The following is a 20696-nucleotide window of genomic DNA, read 5'->3' on the forward strand; positions in this document are numbered from 1 at the left end:
GAGGCTTGTCATTCCTCTCCCTATGGTGGCCATCATGGAGGGGCGAGGACAGCTTCGAAAGTTATAAGTTGTGGATTTTATTGGCCAACTTTGTACAAAGATGCAAGTGATCTCGTGAAAAGGTGTGACCAATGTCAGAGAGCGGGCGGTATTTCAAAGAAAGATGAGATGCCTCTCAACACCATTCTAGAAGTGGATATCTTTGATGTATGGGGTATTGATTTCATGGGCCCATTTGTAAGCTCGTGCGGAAACACCTACATTCTTGTAGCCGTTGATTATGTCTCAAAATGGGTCGAGGCCGTGGCTTTTCCCAACAATGAAGCTAGGAGTGTGGTTGCATTTTTAAAGAAGAGCATTTTTACAAGGTTTGGCACTCCTCGTACAATTATAAGTGATGGAGGATCGCATTTTTGCAATAGAGCTTTTGACACCTTGCTTGCCAAATATGGTGTCAACCACAAAGTGTCTACTCCTTATCATCCTCAGGCGAGTGGCCAGGTTGAAGTCTCTAATAGGGAAATCAAGAGCATCTTGTCTAAAACAGTCAATGCCAATAGGACCGATTGGTCTAAGAAGTTGGACGATGCTCTATGGGCTTACCAAATTGCTTACAAGACTCCGATTGGTATGTCTTCGTACCGGTTGGTGTTTGGGAAAGCTTTCCATTTACTGGTGGAGTTAGAGCACAAGGCCATGTGGGCTTTGAAGAAATTGAACTTTGAACGGGATGTGGCTTCAAATCTTCGGGTTGAACAACTCAATGAGCTTGATGAATTCCGTTTCCATGCCTACTCCAGTTCTTCCTTGTACAAGGACAAGATGAAGTACCTTCATGATAAATATGCTCGTGGAAAGGAGTTTAGAGTAGGTGATTTGGTGCTCTTGTTCAACTCTTGGTTACGTTTGTTTTCGGGAAAGCTAAAGTCAAAATAGAGCAGACCTTTTGAGGTAGTGTTTGTGACCCCGTTTGGTGCCCTTGATTTGAAGAACAAAAATGGGGAGATTTTTCGGGTTAATGGTCACAGGGTCAAGAACTACTTGGGAAAATTTGATGATAGCATGTGGTGGCAATTGTTCATTTCAAATGATGTGATGGTAACATGCGTCGTGTCGGGACGTTAAATCAGGCGCTTCTTGGGAGGCAACTCGTGTGTTTTTCTTCTTGTTTTTCTTTGATTTTCATTGTAGTATAGGACTTATTTTTGGACTAACTGGTTGTGAGATGTTACAAGTTTGTGTATATGCAGTGCAGGACATAGTGGAAAAATTGTTCAAGTCTCTGAAGTTTTCAATGCGGCCGCACTACATTTAGTACGGACCGCACTGATGAAGGATGAAAATACCAGCTCCCTGAACTTTGCCACCACGGCCGCATTACCTTTTGTGCGGTCCGCGGTGGACCACTACGGCCGCATTACATTTTGTGCGGTCCGCAATGGTTTCCTTCTCAAACTTTGAGTTACACTGTGTGGTGCGGACCGCAGTCCATTTTGTGCGGTCCGCATTGGGGTAGGTAAGTTGGGCCCCAGGACTTTTTCTATAAATAGTACCTAAGGCCCAACATTTAAACTTTTCGATCCTCTTGCTCTTAGACCTCATAAAATTACTGTTCATCACTAGTCTTGCACAAATTCATCTGCATTTCCTCGATTAATCAGTAGTAACTCTTACATCTGGTAATTTTTACATCTCTTTGATTGTTTGATTTGATTATTGTCTTTTAATTTTTATTTTCTTAGCTTCTCTCTTTTTCTTCCCGTATATCTGTTAATTTGGTAGCTTAAGGCAGTTAAATTCTTGTTAAAATCAGATTTAGGTAGTTAACATCACTGGGCAAACACATAGGGACCGCTGTGGACTTCATTAGGTGTAAAATTGGACTTAAAATCAAAATATCTTAAACCCTAGGTTGGTGCTATTTTTGGTGCTCAGTGCGGACCGCGGTGAAAATTGTGCGGTCCGCGGTGCTTTAGTGCAGTCCGCAATGGCATTTTGTGCGGACCGCATGATGAGTGTCTGTAATTTGATCTTTGAGGACTGCGGCGGCACTATATTTTGTGCGGACCGCATTGGTCCCTGTGCGGACGCACTACTTTTTGTGCGGTCCGCACTGCCTAGATACAGAGAGTGGGTAGTCTGAACCCCACCTCTGTGCGGACCGCAATGGATTTTGTGCAGTCCGCATTGGCCTCAATGCGTCCGCACTACATTTTTGTGGACCGCACTGTTCAACAAATTAAACTGTCTGTAACATTCTCTTTCAGTTCAATCTTGAACTTCATTGTTTATACGGACACTAACAAAGCATGACTGAATTTGTTTGCAGAACAATGGTAAAATCAAAAGGCCTGGGTGCTAAACAACCAGGCAGAGGAGAGTCCTCCCGGGGGAGGGGACGTGGAAAGATAAAATTAATCCTCAAAGTTCGAGAGGCAATTAAAGCAACAAGGAAGGCGATTCGGGCCGCTGATAGAGTTGCTTCCCATTCCTCCGGAAGTGAGTATATGCCTTCCAAAGAGCTGACTGACTCTGATTCTGTTCCGGAATTCATGGATGATTTCCCGGACAGATTCAGGTTGACAGATGAACCCACTCCTCCAGCATCCCCACTGCTCAGGCTTCAGTGCATGTATCTTCTGGGTCGTCTGAGGGCTCAGCCGAAGGCAGTAAGGATGAGTACTCCACCTCTCCCAAAGCTTCATTATCTGGAGAGGGTGCAGTAGGAGAAAAAGAGGTAGAAGGTGAAGGGGGTGAACCTCAAGTAGGAGGTGTTGCTAGAACTAGAAACCCGGAAGAGTGGCAAGACCGGTTCGTAAGTGAGGTGGCCTACCATAAATTTAAGGAATGGTGGCCGGTGCGGATATTGATTCCGGAGAGAAGCTTTGTTGATACAGACCTATTGCCTCACAACCCCAATGTGAGAAGGCAATTTAGGGAGAGAATAGGCTGGGCATACTTCTTGGGGGACTGTGTGGATGCGAACAAGCACTTGGTCAAGGAATTCTATACCAATGTTGCCCACATCAAAAAGGGCACCAAAGTGACCAAGGTGCGAAATTTGAAAGTGTTGTTTGATGGAAAGTCAATAAATGACTACTTGGGTTATGATGAGGAGGATGAATCGCTGTACTTGCCGAAGATGGAATTAGGTGAGGAGGTCCGTCCTTGGTAATTACAGTATCTGGCAGTCCTAGGTACCACCCCCGATTGGCTGAATGCGGGAGAAAATTTTGAGAAGAAGTTTGAACTTTGAGGCCAAGGGGTGGGAAACATTTATGTGCAGCAGATTGGACCCCACTACTCATGACAACTCCCTCCCTCTTACATTAATGTCGGGAATGTAATGTCTCGAGTAATCACACAGGTAGTCAGTGAGGGTGACAGAAACTACCCCTTCCGCAGCTTCTTGACCATGTACTTCAGGGACCTCAAGGTTGAAAAGAGGTCATTTGATATCAAGGTAAAAGCAAAGGCCCCGCTCTCATGGTATAGCATGCAGGGTGATGACAACCCGAAAAGCAAGAACTACAAGGAAACAGCCACTGCTCTAACTGGCCAGTCTGAAGAGCCAATTGTGGGAGTGGCTCCTACTGCGCCTACTTCCACATCAACGGGCATTCCCCCTGGTCCATCCACTTCAGCAGCTCCAAACATACCCTCTTCCCGAGCCTACCCAGTTACTACACACCAACTGAGCCAGGCTCTTCTCAGATTCAACAACTGGATGCAGACAGCTTCATCCAAGTTGTCTGTCCTCACCACTACAGTAGCAGCTCAGTCGGCACCTCCACCTCTGCAGGTCCACAGTCTATTGAGGATGCCCTCAAGGAGATTCTAGAAAATCAGCAGAAAATCCTTGATACTCAGAAGAAGCTTACGGAAGTTGTGGATGCTCGTGGGAAAGCTCTCAAGGACCTTCCTAAGGAGGCCAAGAAGATGAGAAAGACTCGGGCTTCCAAGGAGTCCGTGAAAGAGTTGAGGGTTGAGGTTGACAGATTGAAGGCAGATTATCTGCCTTTGGATTTATTGTTCCAGGACCCTGTGCCAGCAGCCCATCCCCAGCCAGTGTAGTCAGAGAGGCCTCCTAAGAGGAAAAGGGTGATTCCCTGTGCAAACGATGCAGTCATCCAGTTGGAGGACCCACCGGAGGCTTCCTCTAGTCAGCCACAGGATGCAGCCCAGGAGCCTGTCCAGGTCCAGGCCCAGGTCCCAACAGCAGAACATCAGGTCATAGGGAACCAGTCTAAGGTTCCCGAGCATATTGAGGACCCAGGGACCACTCAGGATCCCATGCAGACAGGCGGGCCATAGGGAGTCTCTATATCCTTTTTCCTCTATTTTTGGTGTTTATTTTGCTTAGTTGGCATTGAGGACAATGCCAGCTTTCATTTGAAAGGGTAGGCCCTGCTTTGAATTGGTATGGATGACTGTATATATCTAACAGATTTTATGCTTTCTTTATTTTTCATCTTTAATATGTATATAATTTTGGTACTTCATTACATTTTTCGTACTTTTCACTTTGGGTCTGTATATAAAAGTTATGTTACATTGTATATATTCATCCCCGTATTTTATATTCGATTAAAAAACCCTCTTGTACATATACTCTACTTTCCGCATTTTTCTTTTCCGTAGCTTCTTAGTTATGTTTGTAGATTCTTTTTTTGAATGTTTGCAATAAGCCTTTGGTTTTCTTAATGCCACGATTCTTTCCAAAGGTGGAATTTGTGTGAACCGGGTGGCTCTTCCCAATGATAGATGGCGTGACAACCTTCTTAAGGGTTTGAGTCCGTTTTTCTTTTTGTTTTTAGTATTTAGTGGTTAAGGGTGCCTCAAGAAAAGCTTCACTTGGGCCTAGCACATTTGCCTTTGATCTCATGGTCAAAAACAAATTGTTGTGTTTAGGATGGTTATAAGCTCTCCTTGATCCAAATGATAGATTGAACATTTCCATAGCCTACCAAAGATAAAATCCCTAGTCAACCCTTTTGAGCCTTAAACCTTTTTCCTTCAAGAACCATGATACAAGCCTTTACCCGTTCTAAAAGATACCCTCTCTTGGCACCCGATCTTTCCTTAGCACATGGCAGAAGTATAAGTTTGGGGGGAGAGACGAGGATTGCAACAAAGTGGTAAAAAGGTACAAAATGAAGAAAAGGAAAGGCAATGAAAAAGAAAGAAAAGCAAAAATACAAAAAGAATACTCAATGTGGAAATGAATAAAAGGGAATCAAGAAAAGCAAAGAATGAAAGGTGTGGAAAAGTGAGAAAGGAGAAAAGAGTTGAAATATCTAAGAAAGAGTGACAGTGTGTCTCTCTAACCCATTGAAAGAAGTGAAAAGACTCAAAAAGTAAAGTGAATTTGTGCTAAAAATGAAACAAAAGAAGTGCTTAAGGGAAGATGGAACCTACTTAGACCAAGCATTGCCTACCGAAACCAAAAGCCTTCACTATGTCTCCACAAAAGCCCTATATGATCTCTAGTTGAATGAAGCTTACATTAGTGGTGACTCACATACGGGGCAAGCATATGGTACTTAGAGCCGGACTTGTGACTTTTCTTTTTGAGAGATGAGTGAATTCCCATTAACCTAGTTATGAGTGCCACTATTCTAAAGGTGAGGTTTGCTTAGGAAAAGCTGAGGATGCATGAGTTTGGGTTCCACAATGACTAAAGTAATAGAAAGAGTTTTTTGATGTGTTGAGTCAACTCTTGATGCTCTTGTGTCGCACTTGACCCATGGTGTTTAAAAGAGTAAATTTTGTTAATGATTCATTTGTATTGAGGGCAATTGTTAGTCCCAATGATGCTAGATGAGGTCACTTTAGGATAGCTGAATTTTCTTGGATTTTCTCTTAAGGGGTGGGTCTTATTTTGTTTGCTTGAGGACAAGCAAAAGCTTAAGTTTGGGGGAGTTGATAACTGGGGAATATGATGAATTTTACACTCCTTCATGCTCAAGTTTTGATTAGAAATGTATTCAAAATAGTCCCAAAAGGCTCACAAGTTGTGCTTGATTGCAGGTTTGATCAACAAGGTGACAAGGTGTCAAAGATCAGCTCAAAAAGGAGTGAAACTTACACAAGTACGAAGACAAAGACAAAGCTCAGGCAAAACAGGGCCAATGAGGCCGCACACCATTCTGTGCGGTCTGCACAAGTGAGGTTCAGAGAGGCTGACATTCAGGCTAAAAGGTAATGCGGCCACACGAGGTTTTGTGCGGTCCGCACTAGGATCAATGCGGCCGCACTTGATTTAGTGATGTCCTCAAAGAGAAGATTCAGAGAGTTGCCAAATCCAGGTTTGAAGACCAATGCGGTCCGCGCTCCATTTCATGCGGACCGCACTAAAAGCCACCGCGGCCGCACTCGATTCTGTGCGGTCCGCATTGCCCAAGTTCAGAGAGCAGCTTTGTCAAGTCAGAGCCCTAGTGCGGCCGCACGTGATTTTGTGCGGTCTGCACTAACCCTACAGGGGTATTTTTGTCCAGATTTGTCAGCTTAGTATAAATAGCTTCTTTTCCATTTTTAGGTAAAGCAGATAGTTTTGTACGTAGAGCTGCGCTCGTGACTTGGGTTATTTTGCTACTTTGAGTAATTTTAGCTTAATTTTACCATTGAATCTTCAAGTTCTTCTTAGTAATTAATTATTATGAGTTCATCTTCATCTATTTCTTTGTTTTTGTCTCTAATTATGAGTAGCTAGACCCATCAGCTAGGGTTGTGGATCAACCCTAGTGTGGGTAATTGATGGGTCTTGTATTTTGGGCTTTATTGACTATGGGTGTTTGATATTTGGGCTAATTTCATGTTTTATTGCTAAATTAGTGGTTGCAAACACTAGCTTGTATATAGTTGACTTTTGCTTTTCTTGAGAAAGAGAGCCTAAGTCTCTAAAATTAGTCCAACAAGGAATTGGGGCGTACTCAAGATAATTGATAGGCCCAATTAAAGGGTTAAACCGAGAGATCTTAATACCCGACTTGAACCTTAGTTGCTTGTGCAAATTTGCATACCCAATTGGTCTTGAGAAAGCCAATTCGAGCAAAATCACTCGAATTTTCGAGAGGTATAGAGTGAGTAGAATCGAGCAATGGTTATATCATACTCCCCAAATGTGTCAATCAAGCTTTAGACTCAAGAATCCATCAATTGACCACCTAGGCAAAAGTCATTACCCTAGTGCCTTTTAATCATTTGAACAACTCGCAATAGTTTAATCCTAGCTTATAGTAGTTTAATTGAGCATTGTAGTTTATAAAATTAGAATCATAATTAAAACCAAAAATGTGTAGAAGTACAATTTGGAGCAAATACACAACTCCACTTTAGATAGACACCCAACTGCAATATCTAGCTCCCTGTGGAAATCGATCCCGACCCTAAATCGGGTAAAAGCTGCTTCGACCTCTCTCGCTACTCAATAGTAGTGCAGGGTTGGCCTCGATCAGGGCCCACATGGTCAAAACCCGAGGTTCGAACCAAAACCCGACTACCCATTCACTTACGAACTCAAATATATAATTTATTTTGAAATCGGACCTCTAATCGAGGTCCAAATCCCCAAAATTTGAAAAACCTAGGTTCTACCTAAAACACCCAATTTCCCCCATGAAAATAATTGATTTTGAGTTGAAATCATGTGAAAAGATGTTAGGGATTGAAGTAAACTAGTTAAAAACGACTTACAATCGATTTGGAGAAGAAGTTGCCTTTGAAAAATCGCCCTAGAGTGTTTATATTTTGAGAAGATATGAAAAATGGTTAAAAATTCGTCTAAGTGTGGATTTACAGGTCTCTGATGTCGCAATTGCGACCAGGGTTCGCAATTGCAAACCCAGGAGTCTGCTAAGCTCACATTTGCGAGCAAAATGTCGCATTTACGGCCCAGCCAGTTTTCAGGTCTTCTTCGCATTTGTGATGGACCTGTCGCAAATGCGAAATCGCATTTGCGATGTAGGAGTCGCATTTGTGACGACTGGCCACCGCAGGGGACATCGCATTTGCGATGAGTGGTTTGCATTTGCGAGGAAGTGCTGGCCTGGGATATTTCGCATTTGCGACATAGCCTTCGCATTTGCGAGCCAGGCTTCGCATATTTGCGAAGCCTGCAGGCCTGCAACACACCAGTTCAATTCTGCAACACTCTAAGTCCAAATTTCACCCCGTGGCCTATCCAAAACACACCCGAGCCCTCGGGGCTCCAAACCAAACATGTACACTAACCCAAAAACCTCATACGGACTCGCTCGTGCATTCAACTCACCAAGATAGCATCAACAACTATGAATTTAGTATCAAAATCATGAAATCACTCAAGAACATCAAATTTTCTAATTTTCTCAAATAAGGTCCGATTCTCGTCATTTCAAGTCCGTTTCTTACCAAATTTCACAGACTCAACTTAATTCACATATAAGACCTGTACCGGGCTCCGGAACTAAGATACAGGCCCGGTACCATCAAATTTCAAACACATTTCATTTTTAAAAACTCCTGTATTTTTCAGAAAATAATTTTCTTTAAAAATTCATTTCTCGGGCTAGGGACCTCGGAATTTGATTCTGGACATACGCCCAAATCCCATATTTTCTTACGGACCTCCCGGGATCGTCGGAACACGGATCCGGGTCCGTTTACTCAAAATGTTGACCGAAGTCAACTTAAATTCATTTTAAAGGCAACATTCATTATTTTTCACAGATTTTCATATAATTGCTTTCCGGCTAAGCGCCCGGACTGCGCACGCAAATCGAGGTGAGATAAAAAGGAGGTTTTTAGGCCTCGAAATACTGAATTTGTTTCTAAAATAAGTGATGATGTTTTGGGTCATCACATTAATTAATAAAATTTTTATTTATTTTAAGAAACAAACACTTCTACATTTTTTAAAAATCTGTAATGATACATGGATGGATATTCATTTCTTTATATATATTAGTAATATACTGTATAGATATACATTATATATAATAGATACTAATATATAAGTAAGTTAATATACACTTGCAACTAATTAATATTCATGTACTTATATCACTACTAGAAATCAGGTGATTTCCGTCCGCAATTTCCGACTGAAATCGGTTGGAAATTGATAATTTCCGATCAAATTCTGACCGATTTTAATTGGACGAAAAAATGATGGTCGCAAACGTGTACCGACCGCAATTGGTCGGAAATTTCCGACCGAAATCGGTAGGAAACTTCAACGCGTTGACTGACTATCAAACTTTATTTTCCGATTGATTTCGGTCGGAAAATATTAAAAAAAAATTTTAATTTTCAAATTTCAGCCGAAATCGGTCGAAAAATATTGAATTCATTTTCTGACCAAATTCGGACGGAAATTTAAAAAAATAAAAATTTTATATAATTAAATAATTATTTGTAAATTATTAATTTATTTAAAAAATAAATATATATTCATAATTTCCGACCGAATTCGGTCATAAATTTCAAAAAAAATGGAGATTTCATTTGAAATTTTCGACCGAATTCGGTCAAAAATTTTCAATTTCTGGGAAAAAAAATTAAATTTTGAATTCAGAAATTCAGAAATTTTGAATTTCGGGGCGAAAACTAAAGTTAAACCAAAAAAGAGCCAAAAACTAAAGAAAAAATAGCCAAAAGAAAAGATATCGGGGCATATAACAGTACAAGCAAAACAAAATGGAGCTGGAATCGAATCCAAGTCATCCAAGAGCAACAATAAGCTGCATACAAGACTAGTTCCCCAAAAGGGCTTTTGAGTATCAGGGTGCCTAATAAAATATATAACCATTTGTCACGGTATATTGCACATATATACATATAAATATAGGATTTTTTCCGAGATCAGCGGGTGTCCATAACCTCTCTACTGAAAACTACTCAACTCGATGCCACTTTTCGAGATTAGGCCGAACACAACCAATGCGCAACTTAAAGTTGGCTTAACGCAAACTAACAACCATATGACAATAACAAATTAAAGAACCAAAAAAGTAGACTGGCATGTACATTCCATAAATTCTTGATGATCGGTCCACATTCGGTGGAATATAATTTGCAGTGATCAGTTCCATATACCAATTCTGATCGCGAACTTTAGTCATCATCACAAAGCTTGGAAATAGTACAGTTATTTCCCTGGAATGTACATAATATTAGAGCAAATTAGCTATCAGAAGAATGCTAACATTATTTAGATCCATGAAATGAACTGAATGTTTTCACCTTATGCTTAATTGTTTTATTTGCTCCAATGACATTATATAAAAGTGTCAATTCTGTTTCTTTGAGAATAGATACCATTTCCTTAGCTACAAGATTAGACATGAAGCGCAAGTTCAAATTTTGAGTACCTCGAACTTGTCATAAACATAATGATAATATCAATAAAATCCCAAAGTATGAAGAATGTATTTTCATGTGGTTGTATTTAATACCATCCCATCAAGAGAAAGTTTTAGATGGAAGCTTTAGATGGATCTATCATTTTCTAAGACAAATATATCAAAGATGACGACGGTATAAATAACATGATAATCAACTAATTGAACCTAAAACATAATCTGAATAACCGAAATAATAATAATTCAAACTAATATACTCGAGTCTAAACCAATAAAGCGACTACTCATAGTTGACAGAATCAGTAGCGAGGGATGAAATAATATGGCTAACTCGAACATATAGACGACTAAACTCAGAATCACGGAGAGAAGACTAACATCACTGATTCACAAGTAACAAACGACTAACTAATACCGCTAACTCAAACAAACGAGTAACCAAATTGACAAATATGGGTTCGATAAGCGAACTTGGCCGGCCTAAATTGGCCCCACAAGAACATACGCTAGATTTTAAACTCAATTTTAAAGGAGATTCCTTTTACAAACTTAAACAAGTGCTTGCAGCATTATTACCAGTTCAACTACAACACTTTCCAAATCATGAGATCATGCTAAAGACTCCATACTTGGTTATTAAAGTTCAAATGAATCCACTATATAACCGATAAACTGTTCTAGTGTTTATAATCTACGAAATTCTAATGCAAAGAGCTGCACTGAGATATATATTAGTAATATACTGTATAGATATACATTATATATAATAGATACTAATATATAAGTAAGTTAATATACACTTGCAACTAATTAATATTCATGTACTTAATTAAATGTATATTTTCCCTTATATAGATTTGCATTAATGTGATAATATTTGATTGCTAGTTAATTTCCTTAATTATAGGGATTCTACCGCATTCATTAGTTGAATAAAATGAAAGCACTTATACTGTGCAAAACGTGAATCCAATAATAGTTGTAGACAATGGAATAATCTCTTATAAAAATTGTAATTATGAAAATTTTCCCTGCATTTTTAAATTAGTTCTTTAAGAGAACACTAAATCCCTGAGAACATTGTGGAGACAACTTTGACAGCACATCTGTGGGAATCCGAGCCTAACTTCATGTGAATTATTTTGTGGGAAAACTCAAGTATCCGGATACTATATCTAAGTCCCCATAATAGTATACTATATTGATGAGTAAAATAGTGGGGTTATGAGTTATATTTTTATAGTAATAATAATGATGGCATAGTAATATCTCATTGATTAGTAGTATTGAAAGTTACTGGAATGAAATTTTGGTGAAATACAGAATCCTTTTCTATTATTCCTTTAAAGGAAGAGACAAGAATGATGATATCATTATTATTAGCTTTTTAAAGGATACACATGAGATGGAATTTGTGGAAACGAGGATTTTAGTACACTGTTGGGGAAAATTGAACCTACTTATGAAGCTACAATATTGGATTTTTATTATTTAGTACATAAAATACTAAAATTATTTTATAAGTTGTTTGATGGTGTGATACGGCTGTGAGCTATGAGGTTGTGATTTGTTGGTTTGATATGGCTCTGAGCCTTGATGTTGGGCATTGTGTATGCCTTTGTACATCACTCGAGCATGTGTATGATTCTTGATATATATTTCGGGCATTGTGTATTCTTAAGTAAGAATTTCGTATGCTCCGTTACTATTTGAGGCATTGTGGTGCTGTCGTGGACTCGTAAAGGTGTTGGTTAATTTTTTACGCTACAGTTATGACAAGTCCTTAGTGCGTGTGATAAGATATGTGTACTTTTGTTGGTTAATTCTTATTAACTCTGTTGATACATATATATTGAGTTATGTATAATCATTGTATTGATTATATCGTTCTTGTTGTGGTGTGTTTGTATTTTCTAACACTTAATCTAGACGTATTCAAAGTGGAGGGTCGATGATCTTACTGGGTTTTATTTACGTATAACTCACTCCTTACCTGCATCTCTATACATATACCGTTGTAGGAGATAGAGCTAGTGGCTGACGAGTTTGTTCGCATGGATCCTATTGCTGAGGTCAGCCATCGCATTGTTTGTTTCAGCTTTCGTTACAGCTTTATCTTGTTCGTGTTAGTTATTTTCTTTTTCTTTGGGGTTTGCATACTCGTTAGTAAAACTCATATAACTCTGTTAGATGCTCCATGGTCTTAGAGTGGGATTTGGGCTAGAGTGTTATTATTTGAGTGATTGTTGATTTTTCTATCAATTGACTAAGGTATTGGGTGATAACTACATCATCTCTAATTATTAATAATACTTTTAGACCTGTACTTATTTTTCTTCCGGTGTTTGTTTAAATGGTTAACTTTTGAGAAAGGGGTTCGCCTGGCAGGTGGTGTTAGCTGGGTGCCACTCACGTCGAGATGATAGTTTGAGATGTGATAAAGTTGGTATCAGAGCATAGGTTTTAAGTCCCGGGTCATGGAGCATTATTAGTAGAGCCTTGTTCATGGATATGTAGGCGCCTATACATATGATCTTGAGGCTACTAAGCATTTAGGATGTTTTCCCTTCTTTCATTCTTTGGTCGTGCGTTGAGATAACTTCAGTTTGACTTTAGACTGTTTCTTTCACAGATGGCTAGAACACGCACACCCTCATCTGCTAGACATAGTGCTGGACGTGGTACTACCCAAGGTGGTGGCCAAGTCGGGGCTCATCAGACTAGAGCGCAGATTAGTAGACAGGCTACTCCTCAACCTGAAGTTGTGAACATGGGTCAACCCCAAGCCGCTATGCCAGACCAAGTGCAAGAATAGGTGGTTCATGATGCACCAGCTGTTGTGCCTACTATAAGCACGTAATTTTGACCCGCGCAACTTTTAAAAGCAGTATTTTTAAAATATTTACTAATTTTTTATTTTAATAGGATTTCAGTCAATTTTTAATTTTAATTTTAAAACATAAGTTTAAAAACACAAAAAAAATAGTTTTATATTATTTATTCTCTTATTATATCTTTTTTTATTTATTTAAGCTTATTAGTATTTTATAATGATAATATTTGAATTTTTACCATTACTTTAACATAGTTTTCTCTACCTTTTTATATCATTTAAAAAAAATACCAAAAGTATTTTTATTTTTATATATAGTTCACTTTAATAGTTTATTCTTATTAACTAAGATTAATTAATATATTTTGATAGTATTTTTATTTTTGTTCATTGATAAAGAATTGAATTTAGGCTAATCGGGAGCTCATTTTTGAATTTTAGTGGCCCAGCAAAACAAATGCCCATTCTTCCCAACCATTAGCCTACTCTCCACTTAAATCATCCCTTCCACCTCTATATAATATCCAATTATAAAAACCCTACCCTAATTTTTCCGACCAAGGTCAGCCGCCCACCACAAAAAAAAGGGGAGCTTTCATAAACATTTAATGGAATTCTAGATGAGTAACGTCTCTCGGACATTTTAGCAAAACAGCTTGTGTGCATGTTCATCAATTGCACTCATTTTATCACATACACAGAAACGGACATAGAAAACAGAGGGAGGCTGCTCACAATTACGTTGAGCAGGATTTAATCATAAGAAGGGATCACCCATTTAGACTCATTTGCTCTCATACCCACAATCACTGTTCTCACTCAAATCGCTAAATCCTAAGACGAAACAAGAGGAGCTGCTGCTTCGGATTTCGATCCTATGCCTCGTCTACATTTTGGCATTTAGAAGATTCGAGCGAATCTTGGACAGATTTTCGGGGAAGAGAAGAAGAACGAGGGTTTTTGAATTTCGGATTCCAATTTGGCCTCTCCTTATTTTTTTTGTTCCAGTTGATTAACACAAAAAAAATGAATTCCTCTTAGTTTCAACTTGTTTCCAATTAAAAAAAAAATCAATTTCTTCAATTAATTTTTGTTTTGAGCTATGGATTTTAGCTGAGGATTCAAATCTGTTTCGAGCCTGCCGTGTATGTTTTCTTTGGCTGGATTTGCTTTGGTGTTAGAATCGCTAACTCGAGGTGTTTTCGATCCGAGCCTGCAATCGAGGTTTCGGCCAGTTTGAAGGTTCTAGTCTCAATTCTTCGTTCAAGCTTGTTCTCCATGGTTCCATCATTGTAGCTGCTGAAATTTAATTGAAAGTTGGCGCATAAAGGTCCATCTAAACTTATCTATTTTATATGTTTGATATCTCTGTTTGCATATATTTTTACATGACGTTGGCTCGTTGTCTAGTATGCTTGTCTGTTTAAATGTGATAAGAATCGTCGGTTCGTTGTTTTTCTTGTTTGGATCTAAGTTATTGATTCAATTTTTTGTGTTTGTTAATCATATTAGTGTTTTCCAGGGATGTGGTCTCTGTTCATTTGAGAAAAGAGCCTGATGGAGTTTCATGATAGTTTCAGTTTAGTAATTAGTTCCGGGAGTGCTCAAAGCGCTTTTAATCAATTTCTCTTATTCCTTTCAATTTTCTGCCAATCTTTTACAAGTTAGCTTGGCAAAGCAATTTTAAATAGTGGTAAGTGAGATGGCTGGGTTTGATAAGTTAATTTTCTGTTACATGAAAAGAATAAGGAGAGGGAAGATGATGAGAAAAGGTTCTGTTGAGAATTTCCATCTTTAAGTTGGTCTCACTTAGTAGGAAAATTCAGTGAGAATTAAGTCTTAGTAGATTTATTTTTGACATGCTTTAGGAATTGGATTTGGCCAAATACATGAAAAACTGTTAAGAAGAAATAAGCATGAATTGAATTCTCTGTTATTTAATTTTTCTTTTATTTAGTTTATTTCTTTACATTGTTCGCTAGTAGCATGTTTAGGCCGACCACACCTGGGTAGGCAATCTTAGGATCTTTTTCTATATATTTGCTTTTGGTTTCGAGGTGAGAGATTTTCCCTTTAGTTAGTTTATATTCAGGGGAATGCCCGTAGAGTTTGTATATATTATTATCCGGGGTTTGCCCCGAAGTAAATGTAAACGGAGGCCATGACGAACACCGTGGAGGAAGTATAGTGTAGGTTATCTTAGGATTTTAATTTTCATTTATTAGATGGGGACACCTCGAGCCTCTTCTGTGTTTTTTTTTTTTTTTGTGTTTTTGCCTCGATCTGAGTATTCTTTAAAGCCGACTTAATCACGTACGCAACCGTGATCTTCACGAGGCTTGGGGAATCCTAACACCTTCTCTGGGAGTCAAATGAATCCCCTTACCTAAAATCTCTGGTGTTGTCAAATGAAACCAAATGTCAGGCGGTGACTCTGAAAATCCTTTTGAAACACAATCTTTTTGCACTTTTCAAAATTGAAAACTCTTTCGATCTTTACAAATCTTTTTGTTCTTTTAAAGAAGGTTAGTAAGGTAAAAAAAAAAAGGTGTGACACCTACCGTTACCCAACCTTCAAATGCAGTATTGAGGTTGTTGAATATGTTAGAGGCATTAGTGTCTACTCAGGGTAGACTTCCAGCTTCCCGGGCTACTTTGCAGGCGCAAGCACAAGTTCAGTTGAATGTTGCAGCTCCTCTGATGACCCCTCAGCGGGTCGTTCAGCCGGTTGCAAATGCAGGGAAGTCTAAAGATCTTAAGAATTTAATGAATCTTAAGCGACCAGAGTTCAATGCTACTCAGGCTTCTATTGAGCCCCAGAAGTTCATTCAGCGTTGTGAAAAAATACTAACTACATTGGGGCTGAAGAAGACTCGAGGGGTGAAGTTTGCTACTTTTCTATTTTCAGGATCTGTGGACATGGTGGAATTCAGTTCAGAGAGGTAGACGAGCAGGGTTGCCACCTATTAATTGGTCAGAGTTTTCAGCTATGTTTATGGATAGGTTCGTTCCACTGAGCAAGCGAGACGACATGAGACGTCAGTTCGAGAAACTGCGCCAGGGCAGTATGACAGTTACAGAGTATGAGGCTAAGTTCATTGACTTAGACAATTATGCACCTTTTTTAGTTGCAGATGACCATGAGAAGGTTTGTGGATGGGTTTGAACATTGTTACCGCGGTCCGGTGGTTAGGGATGCTTGAGGTGGTTCGTATGAAGGAGTAGTTAACACTGCTCTCCGTTATGATCTTATCGGGAGAGGGACATGACCGAGCGAGAAAGCAAAAGGGCTCACAGCACCGGCGGGCATAGTGAGCTGCATCTGTGGGAAAGAGTTGTTTTAATCGTGGACAGTCCAGACCCACTCAGACAGAGCTAGTGGTGCAGTCTTCTAGGAGTGATTATCTAGATAGACAAGGACATTGGCAAATATAGGGGAATGGTAATAGCTCATATCAGTCATGTCAACATCCGATGTGTTCGAATTATGGTAGAAATCATAATGGTCATTGTTTTGGAGCAGATTGGGCTTGATTTACTTGTGGTCAGAAAGGGCATATTGTTGGGTATTGTCCTAATGGGAATTCTGCTACTAGCCATGCTACTACAACATCCACAAAGAACTATTACAGGTACACAGATTCTGACTCTGCTAGCTAGAGCCGCTCCACAGGTTGCTTATGGACAGGGTCTGTGAGCACGTGATTTTTGCCACGCTTAAATTACTCCTACAAATTCCTTAGAATTAGAATTTTTCTTTGTTATTTGAATTAATTGCATGATTTTGTGCCTTCTTTGCATTTTTGTGTGCATTTTAGGTGCCATAATTCACCAAAAGTACAAAAATAGTGCATTTGCATTTAGAATTCGATTTTATATTTTTAGTTTTACTAGTTAATTAACATTACTAAAATAAGAGAAAAGTAACAAAAATAGTCTTTTTACAATTTCAAATTTTACATTTTACATTTTTGATCTAGTTTCCTCTTAAATTAGGAATTAGTTAATTAGTATCATCTTAGATTTAATTTGGGTCTTTTATTTTACATAATAAAATCAGAAAATTCAAAATAATAAGTAAAATACAAAAATAAATACAAAAGGAAAAAAGAAAAGAGTAAAAAAGAATGGTCTTGATAAAAGACCAAATTTTGGGCCAAAATCCAATTCTAGCCCAATCAACCCCTCAAATCCGTCCAAAATGGCCCAACCCACACCCCTGATCCGGTCCAGCCCTCCCCCTTTAATAAAACGACGCCGTTTTGGCATCAAACAATCCTGGCCATCTATCTTCCCTCATCCAACGACCCTCGATTGATGATGAATTAAAATAAAACTGTCCAAAATTTGTCAAAAACCCTAGAGACCAACCTTCTCGTCCTCGTACCCCTGTAACACCACCGTCTCTGCCACTCCTCTTCCGTCCGCCGCCGGCCGGAAATCGACGCCGCCGGCCGGAAATCGCCGCCGCCGGCGGCCAACCTCCAAACCCACCAAAAATTACACCCCTGAATCCTCTCCCTCTCCTCTTTTCAAAGCTCCAAACATCACTCCTCAAATCCAAGCCAAACTCTTCGAATTTCAAATCGAAAGTCCGGACCAAAACACTAAATCACCCAAAGTCGACCAAAATCACACCATAGACTCCCCTCACCTCCTTCTTTCTAAATCCCAAGTTGGTTTCGTTTGAATCTAACCGCGACTGTTCGAATTTTAAATCTAGGGTTCGAAGCTTTCAACCCGTTTTAGGAATTTCAAGCATTTTGTTGGTTTTTGATTCATGTTATATGTCTATTTTGGATAAAATAAACATATAACATTAATCGAAAATCCAATTCGGAGTCAGTCCAATCGAAGACTAAAATCAGTAAGTTTCTCAATTCCTTTCTTTTTTTATGCAATGGTTTGCTTTTGCTTTCTCTAATTCAGTAATTGGTTCATGTTAGCTTAATTTTGATTTTTTCGTTTTGGTTGTTAGATATTAGTTTAATTCTGATTGGTTCGAATCGTAGTGTAGTTAGATTTTTCTTTTAGTTTTTGTTTGGTAATTCTGATAAGTAGTATGGTATTTGATTTAAACACATGTACATTAGCTTTGTGATTTGATTTTTGTTTCCTTTTTAGATTTTAGTTTAATTGTGTTTCAAATCTGTTTTAGGTACTGTTTGATTTTTGCTTGATTGAATCAATCGTTTGTTAGTTTGATTAGTCTAGTTTAATTTGTTTCAATTTCATCAATAATTGTTTTCTAATTTAGTGTTTTAAAGTAATTAGGTTTAGATGATTGGATATAGCTAAATAGTTTGGTCTTCAATTTTTTTTAACTAAGGTAAAAGGGGTTGGGTTTGGTTAGTAATTTCAGGGGCAATCAAGGGTAGTTTAGGCATTGAAAATGGGCTGGTTTGTTAAGGGCCAGTAATTTCAAAACAAAAACAAGGGTAGTATAGGTATTCCATAGGTAGGAAAACAAAGCTAGAACACCCTAGAACCATCTAGAAGGGGGCCTTAGTGTAAGTTTCTGCATTTTTAATGCAGTAACTTGGGCAACAAGCCATAAAATTAGGGATTAAAGTACAATTGCTGAAAATAAAAAGGGGGAAAAATTAGTAAAAATTTCCAGAACCTTCTGCCCTTTTTTATGCCTATAAAAGGCATGTCTAGTGCCTTGGATTACAAGTTTTGAAAAATCTGAAAAATTTCCAAAAGTTTTAGAAACCTGAAAATTCCCCCAAAAATTCCAGCCTCTAAAAGTCCCTCCCAAAAACATTTTATGCAAGCTTAGCATTGGATTTTTGAATTTCAAATTAAAATACTATTTAGATCTTAGATCTAAATTTCCAGAAAAACCAAAAAAAAAGTTAGCAAAACTCCAAAAAAACTCAAAAACATTACTGTTCCATCGAAGTTTCTTCACAACAATTTCGAGTTTCAGTTTAAAAGTTGAATTCCTAGCTCATCTAAGGTCAAAAAATGGTTTCAGCACTTCTGTTTTCAGTGATTAAGGTTTCCTAAGGTTACTGGATTTAATTTCGAATTCATTTGGATTCAGTCAAATCTGTTTGCCTATTTTGTTGGTGCTGTTCATTTGTCACTCATTCCTGGGCTATAGTGATACTGTTTGGGCTCCAAATTGACCCTGTGCTTTGGTTTCAACCGCTGATTGCTTGCTTCCCTACTGCTGACTCCCTCTTCCTTTTACTTTGCTTCATTTCCAGGTATTTGCTTAATCTCCAATGGCCAAAGGCTAAGGAAACTTGTAATTGAAGTTTATGGTTTGAAATGAAAGGCTGATCTAAGTGCTCAGATTGCTTAAATTCCTGTTTATTCATGTGTATTGTTCGTATGACAAATTGCTCATGTCAATTTCATGTTTAGCCTACTTATGTACACGTTAGTTTACATGTAAGATTCCATAGTAGCAGCATCTGAAATTTAATGAACTAAGACTTATGATGATTGTATAAGTGGACTGTTTTCCTCTTACTGTGTTAGTTTGCTTTCAGTTATAGTATTTTGATTAGTTGGAATTCAAAAGGAAATGTTAGCTTGGAATTACAGTACTAGTATATATATGGCTTCATGTTTATCGACCTGGATCTCTTCTGTTGATCAGGTGATTTGAGTATCAAGGTCACTTATCTCACATGATTTGCTTTCAATTAAGTTAATAAGGTAGTAAGCTATTAGTACGTGAAATCATCTCAAAAGTCTTCTCTCAATGTCTTCTTCAATTTTAATTCATGTTTTTGTATAAATCAGAATTCAAATCTTGTCACTAGCCCATAAATTGCATCATTACTTGTTCTAAAATTAGCTAGCATAGTAATACAAATTTTAATTTAATTCAAAGTAATGCCGGACTGGCTTAGGCCATAATTTTGGGCCTAATTTGGCCCAGTCACAAGCGCTGCCTAGAACATTTAATTCTATTAGGGTAAAGGCTGGTACATATATGGGCTGACAGCCCAATTTAAATTTTTATTGGGCTCGGTTTGAGGCCCAAAGCTCTGAACGATTGGTTTTAACAAAGCTAAAATGGCCTTTCTTTCCCATGGGCCGCATCAGGATCCAACATGCTGAAGGTTTTAATTTACTCATTTGAGTTGTGGATGTGATGGCAGTAAATAAATTTGAATTATAAATTTGGGGCCTTCCAAGCTAAGTAGCATGTTTGAATTAAGAGGTTTTCCTCTTGTTTAAATGTGGACTTGAGTTTGAGGCCCGAATTCTTTGAAAGATAGCTTACTAGTAATGTTAATTAATTAAGTTGCTTTAGAGACAAATTCAATAGAAAATTATAGTTTGCTTTAGTTTGGCCTTTAAATAATAAAGTGAGATGAGCCTCGCCAAACAAAACACACAAATTGCGGGGCCCTCATTAAATGCTTATATCAAAATACTTAGAATCCGGGCGTGCCGTTTAGTGAATTTCGCGGCCTCCCGCAAAGTTAATAACCTGTTAGTCGCTTTAGGCACGTTTTTAATAATTTTACCTTCTTAAATACGGGTGTTTCATGCAA

At 38.4% G+C, this 20696-nt stretch overlaps 1 long non-coding RNA gene across 1 annotated transcript; it reads left to right on the forward strand.

Moving 5' to 3' along the window:
* Nucleotides 1-13741: 13741 nt before the first annotated feature.
* On the forward strand, nucleotides 13742-19659 carry LOC109210934. The gene is made up of 2 exons (XR_002065632.1): nucleotides 13742-14506; nucleotides 19392-19659. It is a non-coding gene; the product is annotated as an uncharacterized LOC109210934 (long non-coding RNA).
* Nucleotides 19660-20696: the final 1037 nt, after the last annotated feature.

The sequence above is a fragment of the Nicotiana attenuata genome, unplaced genomic scaffold, assembly GCF_001879085.1.
Source record: "Nicotiana attenuata strain UT unplaced genomic scaffold, NIATTr2, whole genome shotgun sequence".
Lineage (NCBI taxonomy): Eukaryota > Viridiplantae > Streptophyta > Magnoliopsida > Solanales > Solanaceae > Nicotiana > Nicotiana attenuata.